The following is a 22,027-nucleotide window of genomic DNA, read 5'->3' as shown; positions in this document are numbered from 1 at the left end:
AAGAGTTTCCGCCAGCACCACAATTCAAACGCGTCAATTCTTCGGCGGTCAGCCTTCTTCCCAATCCAACTCTCGCATCCATACCATCCATACATCAAAACTAGAAAGACCATGGCACGAGTTATACGGATCTTGGTTGGCAGTCTAATGTCTCTCTCTTTACTAGGCGGTCAAGGCTATCCATGGCTCTCTCCCAGAAGCAGGCGTCTCCTAATTTCATGGCTGCAGCCACCTTCCGGGGCAATCTTGGAGCCCAAGAAGAGAAAATCTGTCACAGCTTCCACTTCTTGTCCCTTGATGCTCCAGGACTTGACAGGGCAAGTCGCCATGATCTTTGTCTTTTTAATGTTCAGTTTAAGCTCAAACATCTCACTCTCTTCTTGCACGCGCATCAGAAGTCTTTTGAGTTCCACTTCACTTTCTGCCATTCAAGTGGTATCATCCGCATATCTAAGGTTGTTGATACCTTTCCCTGCAATCTTCACTCCAGCTGAAAACTCGTCCAGACCGGCCTTCCTCATGATGCACTCAGCATATTGGTTAAATAGGCAGGGCGGCAGTATGCAGCCTTGTCTCACTCCTTTCTCAATCGGAAACCAATCAGTAAGACCACGCCCAGTTCTGACTGTGGCCTCTTGCCCTTAATACAGGTTCCTGAGGAGACATATGAGGTGAATTGAAACTCCCATCTCTTGGAGAGCTTTCCACAATCTGCTGTGATCTACGCAGTCAAGCTCTTTCGCATATGGAATCATTAAAGCAGAAGTAGATGGGTTTCTGGAACTCTCTTGCTTTTTCCATGATCCAGCGAAGGTTGGCAATTTGGTCTCTAGTTCATCTGCCCCTGCGAAACCCAGCTTGCACGTCCGGAAACTCCCGATCCACATACTGCTGCAGCCTACCTTGGACGATTTTCAACATCACCTTGCTAGCATGCGAAATAAGCGCGATCGTGCGGTAGTTGGAACAATCTTTGGCACTGCCTTTCTTTAGAATGGGGATGTAAACTGACCTCCTCCAATCCTGTGGCCATTGCATAGGATTGCCTGTAATAAAAAAAAAAATTCTGCAGAAAAAACACTGTATTGGTATCAACTAACCGAAATTACCGTTATTCAGGTCGATCGTAATATAAAACAGCCAGAATTCCGGCTGGTCGCAATGAAAAACGACGCTCATCATGGGTGATCGGAAATAAAAATATCTGCATTCCTGATGCTCACTAAGTAGGTGTCTTCTTTTACGTGCCGACTATGTTCATGATGGTTCAGGATTTGAGACCGGCTGACCTCGGGCGGGTTTTTAAAAGCTCATACCCCTACACGCCGCGAAAAGCACAGCTGGCCCGGCGATAAACAGTCGTCGGATACGTGATCCGGAAAGCAAAGCTCTCCCTGTCACTTCTTCGCTCTATTGGAAGATCGACCAACGGAGAAGCCCAGTGCCTCTGACAGCGACGCCGCACTTGGAATTGGGGTGATATGTCTACATCGGAGGATCGCGTGCTCCATGAAAACAAAAGCGTGACAAAAGCACTGTGCGTAGGCGGCTAGACGTGCGCGGATTACAGTAGCACTATGGCCCCTAGTAGCACATTCTGGTTCGTTTCGTGCGAAGCGGGGGAAACTTTACGGTATCTGCACCTGTCCTACGCTTTTACAGGGTGCCACTAGCCCAACTCAGCACTGGATTAAGGTAGTACACTATAATTAGGAGAGGGGAGGTGCGCTCTGCAGCCCGGTGCCTCATCTGCGATAACACAGGAAGGGATGCCCTATATTCTGTATGGAACCAGAGGTAAAGAAACTTCGAGTGACTAAATTGCATGAATGAGAAGATCATAACAGGGAAGTGGGCTCAGCTTGATGTAACTTCGTTTGGCCTGATCAGTTGAGGAGACCATGCTTCGCAAAAACAAATTCCCCGCCACCCACATAACCCCTACGAAATGATCTGCGTCTGAGGATGAGTTTTAAGCAGTTTCCTGCCGACCCTTCAATTCAGTGGCGTTTGGAGAAAAAGAGGAATGGGAGCTTGACAGCTAAAAAATATATATATATATATTTTTGGGATACGTTTAATAAGAAGAAAAATTTTCAGTTTCCCCACCACCACCGTCGTTGCTTCCACATCATCAGCCTTACTTCACCCACTGCAGGCCAAAGGTCTCCAGTGTTCCTCCAATTAACCCTGTCCCGTGTCAACTGCATCGACTTAATCCCCTCAAATTTCCTAATCTCATCCGCCTACCTAACTTTCTGCCACCCATGCTAAACTAAATTGCACGTTCCCTTGGAATGTCGTCTGTCACCGTTAAGCGACCATCGGGCCCTGCAGGCTTTGCGCATTTCTTCTTGATATCGACTAGACTGTGTCATTAACTCGCGCTTGTGTCTTAATTAAGCCACACTGCACGCTTAATGTCTCTCAACGTTACACCTACCATTTTCAGTTTCATAGAAATTTTCGGCGTGCTTAATTTTGGTTGAACCCTTTTTGCTAGCCTCCGCGTTTTCGCCCCACAGGGCACAAGTTAGTGCCGGTGAGATACAGCTGTTATACACTTTAATCTTGAGGGATACTGGTAAAGTTCCATTCATTATCTTAAGAGTACCTGCCAAGTGAGTTCCATCCCAATCTCATTATTCTAGCTATTTACCTTTCACTATTTCAATTTCATTTTCATGACGTGATCTCTCCCGTTACGTGCTGAAAGTTGCTAGCAATCCTATACCATATGTCAGCCACCAAAAATTTCTAGGTGTGACCTTTGACAAGTCTATTTCATGGTCACCACACGTTCAACAATTTAAGATCAAACTCTCCTCATACGTATCCATATTTCGTATGCTCTCAACAACCAAAAGAGGCTGCTCTACAGATTCCTTAATACGACTTTATGGAGCGCGTTGGGAAGGCCTTCTGCGTTATAACATCCCTGTTCTTCAAAGACTCTCGCAGGCAAGCATAAAACTACGTACTTGAAGCCATGCAGGCCAAAGCTTTGAGAGTGTGCCTTGGTCTTCTAAAGAACGTCTCCACAGTGGGTATACTCTGGCGGAGAGCAGACGTCTATCTGTAACCGTGCTGACACCAAAGGAGCTGATTCGTGCCCAGCTACGCTTTGCACGGGAAACTACCCATCCATTTTCAGAGCAAAGATATGACAGCACTCTCCCATCTACTGCCTGCGCAATATCAACGCGCAGTCCCGTCATGTTTCCAACCATGGAGGTTTGATTCATGGCAAATTTGGACTTGGACGACTATACCTGGCATAAAAAGTAAGGCCCACATCCCAGGACCCGCACTTAAATACTTCGCCCAGCACATCTGTGTATGCATTGCCACAACTATACTTATGGCTCTGTTACAGCTGTTTCTTCATCCATCGGCGTGTGGATATACCATCAATGCACACCACAATCTCGACAACACCCTGCTCACTGCGACATTGCGGACAATGACTACGTCGACGCCGCTGCAAAAGTACAGCCCGAAGACTCCTCAAAGACAATTCCAATTCCATTCTCACGAAGAGACGCAGCAAGACTTGTAGCCACTGAATCATGGTGATTGCAGCACTCTCTGTGGTGTGACCAGAGCCAGCAATACCGACCACTATACCGAATAGATCCCACTTGCATCTTTCGAATTCCTCCCAATTTGAACAGATATTCAGTAGTACTTGCGAGACATCCGGCGCTGCATGGTTATACAAAAAAAAAAAAAAAAAAAACAATACAAGAAAGTTGCCCCATTTGAGAGCCTCATAAATCCTAGGCGCTGAAATAATAGCAGATAAATAAATGCACAACTCAAGAACGAAAAGACGAATGTGTTGAAACGAAATGTTGCGCAAATTATTTTCCCATCGTTCAACGACGTCGTTTCTGCCGTCACTACTCGGGCTCGTAAGACGGCAGTAATACTGCTTCAATTCCCGGGAATTCTGAACAAGTGCATTTTAACGGGGTAGAGGGAAAGACCCCTTTCTCCGTAAAATTCGGAGTTGTCGACGGAAGGGTCGGAGGCGCGACCGAAAACCACGGGCATATATCTGGCAGTTGGTAGTTGGCTGGTGATATGGTCGTGCACGGACTGTTTGTCAGATTATGTGACTTCACGACACGACATGGCATGGCCGAATTACCAGGGGCTGCCATCTAAGGATCCGCCTCAGTTCAGATGAGAGGGCGAACTATCAGGATCCATCCTTCCTTGAATCTTGAGTTATGCATGCTGCCCCTATACCAAACAGGCACGTTCGTACGGCTTGGTTAAAGGGGGGATTTATGTATTTACGTCCGAATGTCTTTCACATAATATAGGTAGATGATGCAGATGATCTTTCACGAATCTGTATATGTGGATAACAATTCAGAGACAAAAAAAAAAAAATACTACAGGGCTACGGTAAGTCTGCTTAAAAGTGAAAATGGTGAAAGCCACTTTACAGGACCGTCTTCATTGACTGCATTGTTATTTATATTCCTTCTATCATCATCATTACCATTGCTGCTATTATCATTATCCACTAAATGCACCGTCATTCTCATCGCTACTAACGTCATTATCGTTATCACTAACTGCAGCATTATCGTTATCGTTACTATCATCATTATCACCATAACTGCATCGTCATTGCTATCGCTACTGTGATTCTCGCGATTACGATCGGTATGTCAAGAGTCCAGCGTGGAATAGTGACTTGAGTGCTCAGCTGGGGGTCGGAGGTATAGTGTTTCGACTTTGCGATGGAGACAAATTTTCGTTCGTGCGATCACTTCCTGCGGACATTCCCATAGCACATGAAAGCCAAGAAAAGCTTTTATTTAAAACTATACTGATTAAGCAGACCGCCAAGTGCATATACGAGAATGAGGGGGCGCACAGGGAAGCCGGTTAAAGGAAGTCACTTCTTTCTTTCTTTCTTTTTTTTACATATCGTAAGATTCCACAATGGCAATCAAGTGTACCTACAGGTTTCCCTCGGGATGTTTGTAGTTTGCTGCTGTTCATTTTCAAAAAAAAGCCCTCAATTGGTTTTTGCTAGTAGTTCATGATAATTCGGTACAAGCGAAAGAGAAACTTTAAAAGCGGGATTTAGATGCGCGTCAGGAGATTCGACTATTTCCATTTAGCATGTATAGTCATCATTATCACCAGCCGGACTACAATCACTGCAAAGCAAGGGCCCCTCCCATTTCCACATCCCTCCATAACATTTTCTTGTGCCATATGCATCCATTTGGGCCCCACAAAGTTCTTGAATTTCATCCGCACATCTATTATGCCGCGCCCAGTCATGCCACCCATCAACATGTGCATAAAAGTGTCTTACAGTATTCCACATTTACCTCACGATTAAAATTGTTGGGCAGGAAAACTAAACTGGGACGTGTCGTGTTTACAAGTGGTCACCGGTTTTCTTAAACTTGTCAAGGAGATAGAGCCCCATTCATATCCCGCTATCTGCTGCGCGAGGGACCAGAGATGAGCAGCGGTGCGAGTGCATGGTGGAGGTCGAGGGCTTGCTTCCGTCATGCGGGTTGCTCTTCTAGCCTCTAACAAATGTCTCTGAAATTTTCTCTTGAGCATACTGTCCTACTGAGGTCGGTCAAGTTGCAAAGTGGATCCGCAAGCTGTTGGGCGTTGCTGAGTTGCACTTTGGCGCTAGCTAGCGTGCACTTATTGTTTACTCCGTGCATTTTATTCAGTCACGGGAGCAGCGACCCACTCTGCGGTTGCAGAAGAAAAAATAAACGAAGAAAGGAAACGAAAGAGGCAGAGCGCGAACACAGCCACGGCGCTCGGTCGACGACTCTTTCGGCCTCCCGAGGTCAACATCGCACCGGGGCGCACAGGGCACCGCTTCGCTTTCTCCGCCCTCACGACACTTCCTCCGCACGATGTGTTGGCTCACGCCACTGCCGCACAGCTGAAGCAGGTAGCGAGGCACCCCTTACCCTCACAAAGAGTATGTACTCACTTCGTAAAGTCAAGTTTACTTACAGCAATTTAGCCTTGAGATTTATCTTGACGAAATTAGGAGAGCCGGAGCTCCTTCATCTGCTGGTTCAAATAAAAGGTTCGATCCTAACGACCGTCTTGGGCTGAGTAACGTAACATTGAATCGGAAAAACGGGCTCCTTACTTCTCGTCTCCAACGAAAATCGGCCACCGCGGTCGGGATCGAACTCATGTCCTTGGGTGCAGCAGCCGCGCGCCTCAACCACGGAGCTGCTGAGACGAACTTTGTGAATTTTATTCGAATGATTATGTAAAAATGTATGCGTCCAACAGACAGAAAGAGAAATATATCTCGGGAAATTAAAAACAAATTGACAAGGTCTCAAGCCCGAAATTTGCATATAAAACAGCGATAATTAAAAAAAATAGAGATCTAGAAAGATTTCCATATCTGTTTGTTATAGAGGACAGAAATGCGTCTCAAAAGTCAGGGCCAATAAGTGTAAAGGGTGTAGCCCATCTAAAACCGTGAACTGTGGTTTGGAAAGTATTGTTTCGCAAAAGTGAACCAACTCGAGAAATATATAGTTGAGTCGCGGTAAGCTCGTGCTATTCTGGGCTGCCTCAGTGACATCCGCATAAAGAATACGGCTGCATTTCGGGCCCACCAGACAGAACGCGCTCACGAGCAACTAAGACGACCCGAAACTCTAACCCAACGTGTCCCCAAACAGCAAGCAGCGCTCCGCACGATTAGACTTGCAGGTTTATATGGCTTGTAAGCACACGCGAAACGCTCAATGACCCCGCCAGCAGCTGTTTCCTGGCGAGGCGCTCCTTTAATGTACAATAACAAAAGGAGAAATGGAAAACGAGACATCAAAGGTAACAGGGAAAACAATGCAGCACGAGGGTGAACTGCGGCGAACTTGAGAAAAAAGACGAAATGAAAGTCGCCGTCCTCGGACAGAGACAGGCGCACTGAGACGAACCTGCGACTCTGTCGTGACGACAATGACTTCTCTCGTCACGCTCACGAAAGTCACGCTTCTCTCGCGCGCAGGGAAGCCTGCTACACTCGGCCTGGAGATGAGTCTGCTGTCCGCGGCGGAATGTACGCCTCAGAGCAGAGGACAGGCGGTTTCGAAATCAATATCTCTGTGTCGGCGCTACCGAGAGCCCCGTGCAAGGCCTGACGCGCCTCAGACCCTCGGATCTGTGGAACAAGAACGGCTGTCATGCTTGTCGAGGATCACGTCTCAGAGTGAACAATGGTCGACTCAGTCTTTATGACTGAGGGCGGATGTCTGGAAAGGTCAAGTGGCTCGCAGAGATTGAAAGCCGGATGAAAACTTGCTATGCAGCGTCTGACAAGACGAGAAAAAAGCCGTTCATCGGTGCCATCGCGCGCAGCTACATAATTTTGTAGACATCAAGGGCTAACAGTGAGTGAGTGAGTGAGTGAGTGAGTGAGTGAGTGAGTGAGTGAGTGAGTGAGTGAGTGAGTGAGTGAGTGAGTGAGTGAGTGAGTGAGTGAGTGAGTGAGTGAGTGAGTGAGTGAGTGAGTGAGTGAGTGAGTGAGGGAGGGAGGGAGGGAGGGAGGGAGGGAGGGAGGGAGGGAGGGAAGGAGGCTCGCTCACTCGCTCGCAAGTAAGCTCACGTGTTTGTGTGCGATCAAATTTTATGTGATAACATAAAGGAAATCAGTCATGCTCAACCAAAGGGAGCAATACAGAAGTGCAGACAGGGCATTATATGTTTTTGCAAGCTTTCAGTATTTTTGACCCAGTTAACTCGCCTGACTGCTCGATTCCGTGATCCTGTATTGTAGCCCGAGTTCATTCTGCATTCTTTTTCATGTTCGTTAATGCGGCAAACCTTTCCTTGTTTCTGTAGTAGCTTTGACAGGTTATACGCTGATCCAACCTCCGTCCACGGCGATATACGCTTTGCGTTTGTGAGCGACAATATATATATATATATATATATATATATATATATATATATATATATATATATATATATATATATATATATATATATATATATATATATATATATATATATATACATGTGTGTGTGTGTGTGTGTGTGTGTGTGTGTGTGTGTGTGTGTGTGTGTGTGTGTGTGTGTGTGTGTGTGTGTGTGTGTGTGTGTGTGTGTGTGTGTGTGTGTGTGTGTGTGTGTGTGTGTGTGTGTGTGTGTGTGTGTGTGTGTGTGTGTGTGTGTGTGTGTGTGTGTGTGTGTGTGTGTGTGTGTGTGTGTGTGTGTGTGTGTGTGTGTGTGTGTGTGTGTGTGTGTGATTTTTGCGTGATACACCAATAAAGACGGGTGGATTGCTGTGAACGAATTCTGACACAAAGCATGCGAGGCATGTTTTTGTGGAGCTGCCAGAGGTAGTGCAGTTGAAGCAGGGTATATAAAACTCGGAAGGAATCGCAAAATAGTTCTGTATATAGACAATTCGAAATATCAGCAGATAAGCGTGCCTCTAACCTTTAAGCTTAACTGTAACATTGCACCCACCTCATTAAACTCGCTTCTCACAGTGAAATACCTCCCATCGGCATGCTGGCAGCACATCGCCCTTTAGACGTTGATAGACGTTATCTGTTTCGAAGCTAGCAAACCAGGCTTTTAATTACCTCGGCCTATAGACCATTTTACGACCGTCGGAGAAACCGGTTTGACTGAGCTGTTAAGTGGGGGTGTCGTCAGCTATTTCCTTTGCTACGGAAGCAGCCCAGCGTCCAATATGGCAGCACCCTCACCCTTCCGTAAAACCGTCTATACAGGTGATGACTAATGCTGTTACCAGCATGCGCTGTACATACAGAATAACACCTCGTTAAAATTAAGGTACAGTTGATTCCTCTGAAGGCTTCCGGGCTGAAAAGAGCGAAGCACGCTGGGCGAGGGCTGCCGTTTTGTTATCTTGACTTCACCGTATCACAGCGAGGAGGTGTGGAAAATAAGTACAGTGTGCCGACGACCACCTACTCACATTGGCTTGGTTACGCCGCTCCACGGCGCTTGCATTTCCAAACTGTTTGAAAGTTTGGGATGAGGTCTCGGGTCTGTCTGACTCAAGCATTTATAGTTATCGTTAATATTTTTCTTATTTTGAGCTGCACAGATGTGTATTTGTTAATGCATATGAAACCTGAATTTAAATGAGCAGGTTTGTAAAGCTGTGCACATGAATGGCCGACTGACTGCACTAAAGGGATTTACTCATCCTGTCAACTGTCATTCGGTCAGTGCCTTCCGTTGGGACATGATTCGTCACCCAAACGAAATGATTCGCGACTGGCTGAAAATCCAACTAGCTCAGCCTCACTGTGCTTTAAACGAACGACTTCCTATAAGATTGAAGCGTTTACTGGAATCTATATGAATTGGGGTTGGAGTAGAGTTGTGTACGTGCTTTTGGGCCGGGCCGATCCGGTGCACACCTCCGGGCTGGGCTCGAGCCGACCTGAAGCCCTCCACCTCAGGCTCGGGTCGGGCCCGGGCCAGGGACCGGTACATTTGTTTCCGGACCGGGTCGGGACAAACTGATCCCGAGTACACGCAGCTCTTGCGAAAGCGCGAATATGGTCTTGCCGTGGTGCGCGAGGCGTCTCGAATCCACAAACTAAGTGATTTCCTGCGCACTCCCAATGCAACAGCGTATTAGTTCTCGTCCGAAGTTGATCCGTCTGTCCAGCATGCGCCCTCGCCGTTGGCAAAGACGCTTTATTTCTTATCCGTTTCAAAGTTCGCGCCATGCTGTCATATCTCGCATTTCTGTTCCTCATGGCCTCGACGTAGCTACGGCGTTAGCGAGGCCTATAACACCTATAGTCAAAGCATCCTCGATGCATATATATATAGCTTGAGCTATATATATATATATATATAGCTTGAGGATCCCCCCCCCCCCCCCCCTTCCCCCTCAATTTTCCTTCCTGTTCTAGAGTCCATGCTATAACGATACCAGCATTTGTTCAAAGTGTTGGAGTCGACGCTTCTCCGCACTTCAAAAGTGATTGAAGAGAGCCCATTAGGAGGAACGTCCCTTGCAAATATTCTGCATGCCTTTCGACATACCAAATATTTCGCTGAACGTGAGATTGATAAATGCGAGTAGTGCTGGTGCTATACATTTTCATATAATATTCAAAGGGATCTCCGACTGTTCGATGAAATAAGTTTTCATTTTATCCGGGTTCAATATTCACGGGCTCGACTTTATCAGTAGCGCGTACTTCCAGATTCCGCTCGCACCGAAAAATATAAAGAAAGAAAAGGAGGCTGCGAGAACAAAGACCACAGTTTTCTATTTGCAGAATAGGCTGCTGACCCTCCCAAATATCAAGACCGAAAATGGTGTTGTGTTATTGTTGAGCTCACGACTGTTTGTCACGCTAACTAATGCTGATGTTAAAAAAAAAAAAAAACGGCTTAAATTTACAACTTCATAAGTGAACGCACGAAATGACTCATCGTGCACTGTAAAAATGAATATATTTCTACTGCTGTAAGAGTTCGGACTACATATTTTAATTTACGTTTTTATTCGTTCGCTGTACTTAGAGATGTGATACATCTGAAAGCTAATGTTTCAAAACCTTCGGTGGTTGGGGATTTCAACGAGCATTTTCTTTTCTTTAGCCTTATCGGCCCAAATAACAAATCCGCATACTTTAGTCACAGTATATAGCACTTCTTGTTAATCTCTTCGCCGTCCTTGCGGCGTTTTCCAACAAAACACCGAGTCCATTCATCTCGGCAACGATATTGCAAATGTTGTTTCTGATAGGATCGCCAAGCTTCTATTACAGCTGGGAACTTGAGAATTAAAGAAGACGCGAGTCGCACGAGCCCTATAAGTACCAGCGGCTCCTCTGATTTTGAGGGACATTTTCTTTATACATCCACTTTGCGTAAATAAAATGCGAAACTGTGCGATGCAACCTTGAATGGGTTTCCAGTCACCGCCCATTATTAAAACATGAGCGATATGAATGACCTGCTCTGTCTGCGTATTGCACGCTGCGTGGCTTGTATGTGTTCCATTCAAGGCTATATATTATATACGAAAATTCTCGTTTGTAGGTCTCTTTGCTAAGCTACTGCTTAGAAGCCGTATTTTAATATCCTGCATGAGGGATGGTATATAGCGCGATTCAATTATTTTGCGGCTACTGTGGACTTTCCTCGCTGACGGTCCTGTACGGAAGCTCTTAGACTTTCCCCGAAGGCCTTCGGCAAACGTGATCCTCTATAATACCCCTATCTGCATCAATTTGATCACCGTATGTGAGGAGAAGGAGAATTTTTAAAGTCCGAATATCAAGGTGCCCTTAGTAATGACAGCAAAATGCTTAATGGAAGGTCACGGAGCAATATGAACGAATTCAAAACGATATAAAGCATAAAGTATTTTCATAGCTATGGCTGTATGCGAGATGTTTTTCGGGATAAGGGCATCGTATATCATGGATATTGGAAGCTTCCGTGTCCAGCTGCGCAGGCCGGTAAGTATATTATTCAAGCATGCCTAAGCAGAAACACCATGAAGGCTCGGTAGAAGGCGGGTTGAATGGGGTGAATCAAATATGTGAACGCTGCCTATCCTTCTAAGACGACCACAGAGAAAAGTGTGGCCATTTTTAAACAGAAACCTATGTAGGCAGAGAGAAAGTACGAACAGCGAGCGGTCTTGCAGGCTGCCAATGCTCCTCACAATTAAGATGAAAACTAGCGCTTTTGTCCACACTCTCGGTTTTCTGACTTCACGGTAATGCTCAAACTATTTCGCCAAGCTAAGACCGTTCTCTTTTGCCCAGATAAGGTTACAAGATGCCGGCCCCACGGTTCAAGTCAATGCCGATTGGACGGCTCGCGAAACAGTCACAAATGTAAGTCTTCAAGCACATAGATCTTACTTGTATGCGTCTGAAAAGCTGGTGCCTAAGTACAAGAGAAAATAGAATCGTTTGCATTTTTTGTAAACGCAGAGGCTCCAACACACGCAGTTCTTTTCCTCCTCCGCATAAAAACGAACTTTCTGTCACGACATCGTCGCAAGACAGCACGATTCGTGTGATATCGAGATGGTGGACAAGCCTCCGGTTGCGACCGTGGGGGAAATAACTGTGAAAAAGTTGTGCGAGTGAAAAGTACAGAAGTGCTTCTGTAAAATTTGCGAAAAGAAGCCAAAACTTTTTCACATGCGTGAAAGATATTAGCCCGCCAGGAACAGTGTAAAAAGGCTAAGGAAAGTTCACAGGTGCTGCTTTCAAGCGCGTTATTCGACATGACCGGATCTCGGAGTTCCGGTCATATATAACGGAAGAGACGCAACGTGGGTGATGCGGAACTGACTGTTATTTTGTGTGAACTAATGTCCGCGAACAGCAAACAGCTCAGCGTATATAGTGACATGCGCTTGGCGAAAATCATAATAAAGCCTGGCGCTAACGTCAGTGCTCCATTTATATTTACCGCTGATTTCCGAGCAGCATTGTGCGTGATTACAATCATTATATAAAAATTTATTGTCCAATCAAAGGCCCAACGAAATGATACGGGGGTGCTAAGCAAACAAATATACCTAAAGAACAGAGAAACCAATCACCGTTTCAGCGCCTTTCACGCGGGTATGCTTTCGATCTATATTTTACTCGATATGCATCGAAGTTCTTGCGCTCGAATCGAAGCCTCCTGTGTTACACGGGCGATGCTCATTGGGCACTTTCCATCAATTGCATTTGATGGCATCAAATACAGATGGTTGCGCCCTGAAGTCTAGTGCGCGCAATTCTTCTGCATCTCACAGTGCACTATGCGCGGCATTACATTTCCAGCGCCGTGCAAGGCCTGTCCTGCCTGTAGAGAACAGAAGCGCCGCTCCCACTCAAGCGTTCGCGTGTCGCTGAGGGTTGCTAATCACTGTGCATCCTTTTACTCGCCAGCGAACATTTGTCAGAAGACGTTGGGAACGCGTGGACGGCTCAACCGTTGAGCATGGACATATATGTCATCTTTGCTCGAACCTGCCATGTACCGTGGTGATCAAATCAGACCAAATCAAATCAAAGTTCATTTCTCATCTAACAATATACATGAAGTCAATCGTAAAAAAAGAACTGGGTAACCCTTGTTGAATTGCGAAAGCAACGGCTGCATGGCTACGTTCGTTGTTGTAGCTTGTGGTTAAGCGTTTGATTTAGCTCTACATATAGACAAGAGAAACTGTTCAGGCAACGACTAGGCTTTTATTCTTTATACCAATGATGGCGCTGCCATGATCAGTGAAGTAGTGGGACCTGGTTTCCACTCTGCTGATAACGTGCTCTGTGTAAAAGCTAGTCTAAACTGTCTCGCCAATTTGTGATGGTTTGAGGTTGGTGCTGGCTCAACTCGAGTAGAAACCGCCCCTCTGTAGCTTGAACGAAGGCTGTGTTCTTGTCTTCATTAAAGTCCCCCGTCAAGACAACACAGTTCCTTTTCAGCTCGTCTAGGCATTCCGGTAGCCAGAACGTCAAACGCAGTTTCAACGCTGGCCTGGGGATATATATACACCCTGGTTACTGCGACCCTCGCACAGTTTTACACAGCGACGGCAGCGCGTCGACGCCGGCACTACCTGTTGGAGCGCGTTCCGTGAACGCATCGAAGTTCACCGGCGTTTTAGTTGGTCTTGGTAAAGGCGTTTATTGTATCTAAATATGGGGGACACTTAAGCCCCTCTTTAACCAAGCCGTATAAACGTGCCTTAGTGGCCTATAGGGGTAACGTGAATGCCAGGGTCCCAGCAGGCTGATTGTGACATAACCGTCCCAAGTGAGACGAGAGACCCAAGTTGGCAGCTCCTGCCACGGTTTCATTGCTCCTCCCATTTGTGGCTGTGGCATACGAGCATATGCGCGACGAGACGAGCTGGCTCTCGTAGTGTTTCTTTCGGAACAAAAATATGCCCTCGTACAAGCAGCACTGAGTCGCTTTGGGACGTTGAGCCCATAACCTACAAATCATGATTAATATTTATATCTTTTTCATGTGCGCTTTTATTTGATTACTTTGCTTTTCTTTTTAAAGCTCACGAGAGGTGTCAACGCCAGCTTTCGATTGTGTACTTGCAGAACTCAATCGCCCTTAGCGAATCGTGTTCGAGGCAAGCAGGCTTGGGCTGGATCGATCTTTGCTTTTATGTGGTCGTCGTGAGCACTGATTAAATAGGGAATCATCGCACCAGTATGACAAGTGTATAACCTAATACACTTGAGTTTGCTGAGTCGACCCGCCGGGAAACTAGCTTTACTGAAATCTATTTCACGTACTCCACATTAATTTTCATCCGGCGGCGTATTAGGCGGCGTCGTTACCGCGGCGAACAGACCGGTTTTCGCCTCACATATAGCTTCGATTAAACTAACCCAACCGGACTGTAGCCAGTAGCTTATCGACACCTCTAAAACGAGGGCGGTGTCACAGGGAAGGGTGAGGCGAACGACCTTGGGTGACCTTGCGGCTTGGGTGGCTGCTCTCATTTGCTTGCACGCTGAGCGGTGCCGATCTCCTTGCACGCAAGGGCGCGGCTCGGGGGCCATTGTTGCTGGGCCGACCTTGTTGTCAATCGCCGCCAGCGCCGCCGAGCTCCTCACGAAATGCGCGCACACGCACTCATTAACGCGGAAACACACATTCGTGCGCGGTTTCCGTGCGTCGTGAGTGATCTCGCAGAAACCGGTACGGAACCGGGGCGGAACGCGAGAGCACGAGTTGTTTATTTATTTTTTTTTTTGCTTCGTCCTATTATTTAAGAAGTGCTGACGCCAACAACTCCATACCTGATACGATGCTTGCGCAAGAGGAATAATGATGAAAGCCTAGTCGTTTGTCAGTAGCGAGTGATACAGTTTTCGACTGGAGCGAAGAAATTGAAGACAGGTCGCGCAAACATGCGAGCTTTATGTGTATTTCGCTCTTCGTTAGGAAATCGAGTTTGTAGATATTTTGTATAAAGCTCACCGTAACAATTTCTCGGGGCCGATGACGTTTTATTTATTTTTTTTTTGTCTATTTTTAAGCGATGTTTATTACCTCGGGAATAAAAGTGAATGCTATAATGAAATAATAAAAAAATATGATTACAAGAATAAAAAAAAAAGGGCCGATCTAATGAAGTTCGAGAAGTGAGCGGTAATTCTCGCCCAACAGAAAACTTGAAGGGAGATTACTATTGCCAGGCACCGGTTCTCGTTTGTTATATACAATGCCAGGCTGACCTACAGCAAGTGATGGATATCGGCCTCAGTATTTCGTAAATCACAGACAACTAGGGTGCGCTAGTCAGGAATATAAGTACCGAATTTGAGGGCGTGAGATCAACCTCGACCCGGATACTTCGAAACCAAACCTTCCCTGCACGAGCCAAAACCGCGGGGCAGAGCTTCCGCGCACAGAGAGGGACGAGAACGCATTTACGGCTCCGGAGGTGCTCCTCTCTTCCTAAAAGGAGGTTGGCATCATCCTTATTTAGAAGACGAGGCAATGACGAGCGGGCGGTCTCTAGCCTCCTGGCGGGCCGCGCAATCAGGGCAGCTTTGAAACTCTGGACGTCACGAGAGAACACCTCTGTACGAGTTGTCCGAGACTGCATGCCGCCTGGCGGCGATGAATCGTTTGGCATATTTCTGGGCTGTGACTGGTGGGTCAGGGGAGACGTGTTGCTTAATGGCGTCGGTACGGATGGCTATAGTAAATTTCTTCAATACGGTATAGAATGACTCTGGCTGTAGAAAGCACAGTAATGGCGGGCATAAGAAAAAACGCCATTTTGGCAGCAGCTAGCTCCGCACGGAAAGAGGAAGGATCGAGTTCCCGTGCATTTATTAGGAGCAGGCTTGCAAATTTTGTTTTTCAACTAAGCCTTGATGTCTGCATCTACCTATATAACGATGGAGTTTCGGAGCAGGCGGCGAACATCGCGACATTAGTTGATCTTTTTCTTTCTTAGCTCATATTCAATGCCAAATTAATCATCATACTGCATGGTTATGTACTGCAAGCCGAAGGCTCCTCCCATTAACCTCTAATTAGTTCTGTCTTGAGTGAGATTGCTAATAAGTTATGTCCTACTTCAGGTATGGTGTATGCATCATATCATATTTCCTATTCACTTATCCATACTGTCGCTTTAATAAATCGTGAGATATTCATGCGAGCTCGGCCTGGTTTTCAGTGTCGTGGAAGGTAAGCAAACTCGACCTGTATTCTCAGCGCACTTCATTCTTGTAATAGCATTATTTTAGGAGCACTTATGTCCCAAAGCAGCTTGTTGGCTAGGATACGAACCATAGTGAAGGGATAGACATTTTTTTTTTTTTTTTCTGCAACATGGAGTCGTTCAGCGCACACTAGAATCTCCATACAATAACATTTCTTATAAAGTTTTGTTTCCATCGAAGTCAAGGGATTTTTGCATTCCGCAGCAGCAGTCCAAATGCGGACAACATGACTGGGAACTGAATGCACCAACACGCGCACAGCAGCAAAACATTACAGCCACTGCGCAGCTACGGCAGGAAACACTGAAATACGCAGTCTGTCACGGCTGGTGTTTATGAACGCACTGTTTCAGTGGCTAAATCGTAAAATCATGAGACACGCCGGAAGCCTGGACATTTGATCGTTCTAGAAAAAAAAAAAAAGAAATATTCGTTGAAGCATGCAGATTCAAACCCAAGAAATACCTCGTGGGAAGGGAGCACGGAGTCTTAAAGCTGAAGTTTTTAAAATTATTATTGTTATTCAACCACCGCAGCTGATCACCCCGCTAGTTTATCTACCGCACTTTCGCATTGTGCATTGCGTTCGTCTTCACCAACATCCATCCGTGCGTAATGGATTCACAATGTCATCGTATTGCCCTCTTAAGGTGCGTTAAGCGATCACAAAAGTTTACGTTGCGCTACCGTTAAGGCCCCTATTTGCCGACTTCGCAGTCCTTGTCTGAATCCCGACCTTCAACCCGTAGCCTCGAACCGGAAGCCAAAGGAAATGCGATATGCTAGAGCACATATTTCGGATCTGGCCAACTTTGCAAAACCGGTTGCCATTTTTTGTTATATACGTGATCACTCGCTGCAGAATTTTTGGCCATATCGCCGTCTCCAGCACCATTGCGGCTTGCAAGCGACAGTTTTGTTAAAAAAACTATTGAGACGAATAACCGTTGAATCAGCACGGTGAAACATCTGCGCATGCCACGGAGGCCAGCCATTTTCTATACTCGATCTCGGTTAAGTGGCCTCCCCGGCGGCCTGGGCGTTTCGTCCTTTTATTACGCAGAGGAACCAAAAAGCTTCGTGGAAACAAGAAGACAACAATGGGAATGTGGGAACAGCTTTGAGAAGCTCGTATACTGCCAGCTCTTTATGGCCGCCCGATTAATAGCGCCCAATACAAGAATCTCTTCTCTCAGCGCGCAGGGCGTGCGAAGTGAACAAGCTCTCCGCAGGGGCGTGTCCCCGTCGCAGGGGCGCGAAGAACGTGTGTTCGTGGCCAGTGAGACGGTTTCCGCCCAGCGAAAGCTGAAGTGATTTACCTGCTACGTGTTCAGAGCGGCTCTCGCACTATTTGCCTGCAGGATGAAAGACCATACGCCCGGTGCATCCTTAATTCAGCACCTTCTTGAGACCCAATCATTCGTGCTAATTTTTTTTAACGTGTCCTCGCCTTGAGATAATTTCACTAAGGTCAGCTGCAGATGCATCTGACACAAAACCATTGAAACAGCGAAGCTAAATTTTTGCTTCAACTGAACGCATGGGTTCCAACAGACAATACTTTTTAGCGTTCTATGCTTTTTGAGAAACACAAGGCCGGACCAAACAGCTCTGTTTTGACAGTACGCATTTTAGACTACTAGTTAGCACGCTTCTCGTTCACTGGCGGTGGGAAACTTGTCGCAAAGAAGGAGAGGATATGGGCGTGGTACAAAGTGTGAGAGAGAGAACGAACTTTCAAATTTCTTTCAGACACTTTTGTAGGCACTCTGTATTATTTTCTTTGTTTATGCATGACTTATTAAACGCTTTTTCTGAAGCAGGTCGGACATCCGCTGTAGGCCGATATCTGGCACTCGGTTCTTTACTATTAGCATGGTAACTGCGCAAAAGAAATCGCTGGCGCTGTTCCAATCCATGCACCACTCTCAGCCACCATCGCTGCGTCTCAGTGTGCATGCTAACGACAAAAATTAATGGAAACGAACTAATGGTTGCCTGTGCCAGTTGTGTACAATACTTGTGATGTGCGCTTTGTGCACGGAGGCATTATAGGGTGCCATACAGCGATACGATTTGGCTGGCTGGAACAAGGTACAAGGCCTTGAATGCGTGGTAGCGTGAGTGACTCAAGGGGAAAGGAGGCATCAGGAAAGAGTGTTTCATCACCATCATACGCAGGAATTTTTACTACGACCGATTATAAACTTAAGGGAACAAGCTGACTCACCCACGGCACTGCTTGTGTGTGTAATGCAGCTCTGCCGTTCCGATATACTCTGTGAAACATGTTATAAATGTCGCAGCGGTCTTCAGCCTCAATCAGTATCAGTCCCTTTACATTTAAGCGTCAAAAGAACGTTACATTTATTTATCCTTATCACCAGGGCATTCGCGTTCAAAATTTAAAAAGTCAGCGGTAGTGAGAGTTCCGTAGGCCAGTAATGAACATTTTCTTCTCACGTCGGCCTAAGAGACGAAGGGGAGTGTCTAAAAGAGGCGGATGGGGGTCGGATCGATCAGCAAAAGGGAGAGAAATGCGCGCAAAAGAAGGAAACAAGAGGCTGTAACTTAACTCAGCAACTTAATTTACCTTCTCATTCACTCACTGAACCATATTGGAGGCTACTGGGAGCATTGTGTGGAGGGGTGGCTGCAGTTACAAAACAAAATAATATATATATATATATATATATATATATATATATATATATATATATATATATATATATATATATATATATATATATATATATATATATATATATATATATATATATATATATATATATATATATATATATATATATATATATGCGATCCACATATTCAAAAGCAAACATATGGCACAGCATTCATTGATTACGAAAAAGCATTTGACTCAGTTGAAACCTCGGCGGTGATGCAGGCATTGCGAAATCAGGGGGTAGACGAGCCGTACGTGAAAGTGCTGGAAGATATATATAGTGGCTGCACAGCAATCATAGCTCTGCATAAGGAAAGTAACAAAATTTCCATAAAGAAAGGTGTTAGGCAAGGAGACACAATCTCCCCAGTACTATTCACAGCTTGTTTAGAAGAAGTATTCAGAGACTTGGAATGGAAGCAGTTAGGGATAAGGGTAGATGAAGAATACCTCAGTAATCTGCGATTTGCTGATGACATTGCCTTGCTAAGCAATTCGGGGGATGAACTGCAAATAATGATTGATGACCTAGACAGGAAAATTAGAAAGGTAGGCTTGAAAATCAATATGCAGAAGACTAAGGTAATGTTCAACAGCCTCGGGAAGGAATAGCAGTTTACATTAGGAAGCGAAATACTGGAAATTGTAGGCGAATATGTCTACTTAGGACAGGTAGTAACCATAGATCCGGACCATGAAAAGGAAATAACAAGAAGAATAAGATTGGGATGGAGCGCATTTGGCAAGTACTTGTAGATTATGACTAGAAGCTTACCGGTATCGCTCAAGAGGAAAGTATACAACAGTTGCATCTTGCCTGTACTCACCTATGGGGCTGAAACGTGGAGGCTAACCAAGAGAGTTCTACTTAAGTTGAGGACAACCCAGAGGGCTATGGAACGAAAAATGGTAGGGGTAACATTAAGAGATAGAAAGCGTGCAGAGTGGGTCAGAGAAATAACTCAAGTTACCGACATTCTAGTAGAAATTAAGAAGAAGAAATGGACATGGGCAGGACATGTAGTGCGAAGAGAGGATAACCGATGGTCGCTGAGAGTAACAAACTGGATTCCAAGAGAAGGAAAGCGTAGCAGGGGGCGGCAGAAAGTTAGGTGGGCGGATGAGATTAAGAAGTTCGCAGGGGTCAAGTGGATGCAGCTAGGGGCTAAGTGGAGAAATATGGGAGAGGCCTTCACCCTGTAGTGGGTGTAATCAGGCTGATGATGATGATGATGATATGGCATCGCTAAAACGCAGAAAGAACACAAAACGGCGAACAGCTCAGAATGTAAAACTCAATAATATCACGGCAGCAAATAATACAGAAAATGTTTTCTAAAGAAAAAGTAATGCAAAAATTAGGACTAGTCGAGTTGGCCATGATGAGCCGAGCAAACCACCGGAAGAACACAGTGAGTGCAGAGGAAGGGTCGTAGACAAGCGTTTTTCTGCGACTGTTCTTCTCTAGTCATCTTTATCATAGTATAACAGTAATCAGTCATATTAGTCATCGATTATGTCTTAATCAGTATACGAATCCAGACATATTTGCAACACGCGACAGCTAGAATTATATCTAGTACACTAGAGAAAAAGAGAACACAAGTAGTATACAGTAGGTCGCTGGAGGCATTAATTTGGCTAAGTCTAGAATGATTTAGAATACGCATAAAAATTTCCAAACTGAGCTTCAGATCTAATGACGCTTACTTCCTCCGTCAAATACTGTAATGTTTATTCCGGATTGCAAAAAAAAAAAAAAATAAATAAAGAAGGTGCTTCACTTATCTTATACATATTTTTTTTTTTTTTTTTGCCTCCCTACTACGTGGTTATCTCCACCAGCGAACCTGAAACCCACAATTTGCTGGCGCACCCTTCTCCGTCTTTCTAAGTGTTGTATTATTTCAGTTTTCCTTCCCCCGTATCTGGCTGCGCAGTAATTAACGCGAGTAGGCCGCAAATCTCGCTGAATCGGAGAGTCTTCGTTTGCGCTGAGCCATCATAGTCGCGGAAAAACTCGGCGCGAGCAAGACAGTGCAGGTTTGAAATCGCATGCCCCTCCTCCGCACGCACACGCCCGCGAGCACAGATAGTTCGCTCCCAGTTCCCCGCCAGGAAAATAATGTGCATGCGAGCGACCGTTTTCCCAGTGGCATTTATTTTGCAGTCTGGCCTTTGTTTTCGCAACCTTGTTGGGATCATTATTTCATTCACGGCCGAAAACGGCAAGTTTCACCTGCTCCGTGAGAGACGAAAAAAGAAGGTAATTCCACGCAGACGAAATGATGGGTGTAGAAAACCGTGAGTGCATCTTCATTTGGACAAGGAAAATGGGCGTGGTAACGAAAAGGGGTATATATAAGCAAAGGCGGGACGAGCAGGAGGCGTAAAAGAGAATTTCATAAAGTGAAAAAGTAAGAAAGCGTATCCCTCTTAATTTAGACTCCTTTACAAAACTGAAGTGTGCGCGGACCGAACCCAACTAGAATTCAACTAAGGACATTCCTTATTCACGGAGAAGTCGAAGGGGGCTTCACTAGGGCTTGCTTTGCACGCTCTGTTGGGGAATAAGCGTGATAGGAGGAAAGAATATCCGAATCCGCAACAAAAAGAGAGGCGCACTAGGTGTCGGTGTTCTGTTTATCGCTTATAAGACGCGGTGTCAAGACTGGGCGCTCGACAACTGATTCCTAGGAGTTGGGTTCGATCCTGGCCCCAGCAGCCGCATCTTGATAGAACCCAAGGGTATAAGGCGCTCGTGAACTGTGCGATGTCAGTGCATGTTAAAAAAGCTCAGGTGTTCGAAATTACTGGACGGTAATCCCACCATAGCCAATGTCGCTTTGGGGTGTGAAATACCATATACCATACCGTGGTACAGGCGCTCTTTTTGCAAGCCATGACAGATCGGCAATCGCATGAATGGCTACTATAAGTTCGTATGATCATTACGATGGCGCTGTAGAGCGCTGGGCGCTGGGCCAACGTGTGCTGTAGGTATTTGTATAAAATAAATAAATAAATAAATAAATAAATAAATAAATAAATAAATAAATAAATAAATAAATAAATAAATAAATAAATA

This window comes from Amblyomma maculatum, chromosome 2 (assembly GCF_055883805.1).
Source record: "Amblyomma maculatum isolate TAMU_Amacu chromosome 2, ASM5588380v1, whole genome shotgun sequence".
NCBI classification, from domain to species: Eukaryota; Metazoa; Arthropoda; class Arachnida; order Ixodida; family Ixodidae; genus Amblyomma; species Amblyomma maculatum.
Note: the sequence above shows the minus strand (reverse complement) of the source record.